Source organism: Lucilia cuprina, chromosome 5, assembly GCF_022045245.1.
Source record: "Lucilia cuprina isolate Lc7/37 chromosome 5, ASM2204524v1, whole genome shotgun sequence".
Taxonomy (NCBI): domain Eukaryota; kingdom Metazoa; phylum Arthropoda; class Insecta; order Diptera; family Calliphoridae; genus Lucilia; species Lucilia cuprina.
In genome coordinates, this window is record NC_060953.1 from 20,327,907 (window position 1) to 20,331,725 (window position 3,819).

A 3,819-nucleotide genomic window follows, 5' to 3' on the forward strand; every position below is an offset into this window, starting at 1 on the left:
TGCTGTATAATTTAAAACAAAATAACTAAAAAGGGACTTTTTTGTAACCGGTTCAGCTCACGAACGGCCATCGATAGACTAGAAATATTTTGGGAACCATTATAAAACGTAACAAAGATTTTTTAAGCTGGATAAAATATTGAATTTAACATGAAGCATCGTGTTCCCATACGATATTTTCTTTAAAACTGTCCAGCTCACGAATGGACAACACTTAACCGAAAATATTTTGGGTAACATCATATTACATAACAGCGAATATTATGAGGGGGGTAACTCAAGCACCATTTTTTGTGAGTCGGTCTAATGTACATGTATTACTTTTTTAGATTAGTTGTTAAATCAATTATATTTTCTACTATTTTAATTTCAATTAATTCAATAAAAACTATAAAATTTCATTTTATTTAGATTTATTTTCATAGATTTTATTTTGGTGAGTATACAAATAGAAAAGAGAAAACTCATCTTCTAGAAGACGAGAATACTCATCTTCTAGAAGAAGAGAATACTCATCTTCAAGAAGAAGAGAATACTCTTCTTCTAGAAGAAGAGAAAACTCATCTTCTAGAAGATAAGATAGGAACACTTCTAGAGGATACTATGTAGTCACTTCAAGAAGTGACTTCCTAGTCACATCTAGAAGAGTCTTTGGCAATACCTTACTTCCAAGAGTCATCTAGATGTTTCTTCTGCGGGTCTTCCAGAAGTATCTTCCAAGTTACTCTTAGACGTTCCCCAGCTCGGCATCAGTTCTTCCCGACTGGTGACAAGAATTCTTATACTTCCGCAACATCGCTGGCGAGCTTTTAGCACGTTTGGAAGTTTCACACGGGTAACTTCCGCAATAAAAAATGTTTGTAGGTTTTTCTCTTTTATATGTTTGAAGGGATTGGACGTCCACTGTATGTGTTAGTAACAAAAATGTATATGTATTGGTGCATTCCAAACACACAGAGTTTTATAAAAAAGTTACAATTTGAAATTTGTTCGAATTTTCAATACCATATATTGAAACTTAGTTTGAAAATTAAAATTCAACAACAACAAAAATGAAATGTCAATAATTAAAAAAAATATTTTTTCCAATTTAGGAAAATTAAACAAAATTTTCTATGAAAAGTGAGGTAAAATTATTTTAAAAAATTACAGATTTTTTGTGCACAAAAAAAATAAAATTTTGTTTAATTTTCCTAAATTGGAAAAAATATTTTTTTCTAATTATTGACATTTCATTTTTGTTGTTGAATTTTAATTTTCAAACAGAGTTTCAATTTTTGGTATTGAAAATTCGAACAAATTTCAATTTCTAACTTTATTATAAAACTCTGTGTGTTTGGAATGCACCAATATATATACATTTTTGTTACTTACACATATTTAGAGTTATGTACTTTTTCACTAACACATGCTTAGAGTTAGGTACTGCTGTCAAAGAGTCGGACTACTTGTTATACTTTGGTTTTAAACTTCATGAAACAAATGTATTATTTAAATAAAAATTTGAAGAAAATCGCTAAAAGAAAGGCATACTAAATTCTTTTAAAACCACTAGATTGACAATATTTGTTTTGATTTTTCACTATAGACAAGTTCTTGAAAAACACAATTTATGATAAATAGTTAGTTAGTTATGATAAATAGTTAGTTATCTCCTATATAAGGTCACTTTAACGCACATAACTCATTATCTAGGATAGAATTGTAACATTTATGCATTGAAAAGTCATTGTAAAATTTTAATCAATCCACAATTGGTCATAGCTCCCGAACAAGGTTCTCTTTAGAAAAACACTTAAATGCATAAACTTATTGCTAAATAATGATACCCATGCAAAATTTAGCACAAATATTACTTTTATATAGAGAAAATATACTTGAAATTTCTTTAACGATTATCCATAATAGTTCGTTATTTCCATCATTTTCGAAAATTACGTAAACACTTTTTACTCATTACCAAATAAAGTTTTGCACAAATAATCATTTTTATCTTCAGAAATGTTATTGTCAATTTTTTTTCCGATCGGTCCATCGAAAGCCATTTCCACAGTATTTAACTAGTTGCATTGCCATAACTATAATTATAAACAATTACGCCCGTACTCAAGAAGATATTAGTCGCTTATTTTATGTTTAGTAAGCATATTTCCCATGCAAAATTTCTACAATAAACCGTCAATAACTTTATTTTCACTCAAATGCAAATTATTAAATATCGTTAAAGCATATTTAAGGGTGCTATTAACATATAAAAGAAAATGATGTTTGTAATGTTCTTTTTATAAAAAAACATGAGAAAACTTATTTTCACAAATATTTCACCAAACAAAGAATAATTAATATAAAAGTAGCTGGTGGAGGGTATTTAAGATTCGGCACGGAAAAAAAACTGAATAAACTATTAATTTTTATATAAAATTATGTCGTTTTATCTAGTGATTCTATTGTATTGTCCGTCTGTGTGTCCTTGTAAATTTTCAAGATAATTCAATGAAATTTGGAAGGACAAAAGCTATTGCTTGAAATCGGTGCATTCTTTCGCCTAGCCCCAATATAACCGAACCCCCTGAATAGTGTTTTTGGATCCATAATTATGTTAAATGCCAACAAAAATTGTTTTATAGAAGTCTAAAAAACAATGCCGATTTTTGTAATGATCGAGCCTCGAACCGAACCTCCTGAATAGTGCTTTTGGATCCATAATTATGTTAAATGTTTTAGTATGTCAACAAAAATTGTTTTATAGAAGTCTAAAAACACTGACGATTTTTGTAATGATCGAGCCTCGTTTGACCCTAGCCTCCATAGAAAACTCCCCTGCAGAAAATGACTTAAAGGTCAAAATTAATTTATAAACACTAATAAAACCATTTTTACAAAATTATACATAAAAAACTTTAATATAGACGTAAATGCCACGTTTTGAACATATTTCATTGATTTAGTTTTACCTTCACAGTATATGTGTTAACATTATCCGATTTTACTAAATCTACAGATGTATATTTTGTATTATAAATTCTTTAAAAGTTTTGAAGTTTTCAAAAAAATTTACAAAAAAAAAAATAGTTTTTGCGAAATCCTCAAAAATCAAATCGCAGGTACGTTTATATATATGATAGATACCGATCTAAATTTGTACTTTTTTACTCCCTTTTTAATTGAAGAAGTTTGAAATTGGATGACCATTTATGACTATACTAGGGTTCTCTAAATCGACTTTCGAACAATCGACTTTTTGTCGAAAGTTGAAGTCGACTTTGTTCGTTAGCACGACTATCGTCTATGAAAAAAGACAAAAAGTCGACTTTGTAAATAAAAGTCGGAAAAATTCAAAAATAGTCGAAAAGTCAAAAAAGTCGGAAATTCGAATAAGGTCGGATAAAGTCGAAAGAAGTCTAAAAAAGTCGAAATAAATTGAAAAACGTCCGAAATAGTCGAAAAATGTCGGAAAAGTCGAAAATTTTAAAAACGCCGATAAATCGGAAAAAGTCGATTATTTATAAAATATTAAAATTCGAAAAATCAACTTTTAATTAAATAAAAAATTCGAAAAATCGACTTTTAATAATATGAAAAAGTGGACTTTTGTTATCAACTATAGAACTCTAGACTATACCCCATTTAAGTTAATACAATTTTTTTTAACGTAAGTATTTCTCATGTATGTATTTTGTGCCACTAAATGATCGGAAGAATTTGTAACGAATTTTAAAATTTTTGACGGATTTTTGTGTTATATCTTATTAGAAAGATAATGGAATATATATTCCAATTATTTGCTGTTAAAATCTAAAAATAAAAATTAAGTGGTAA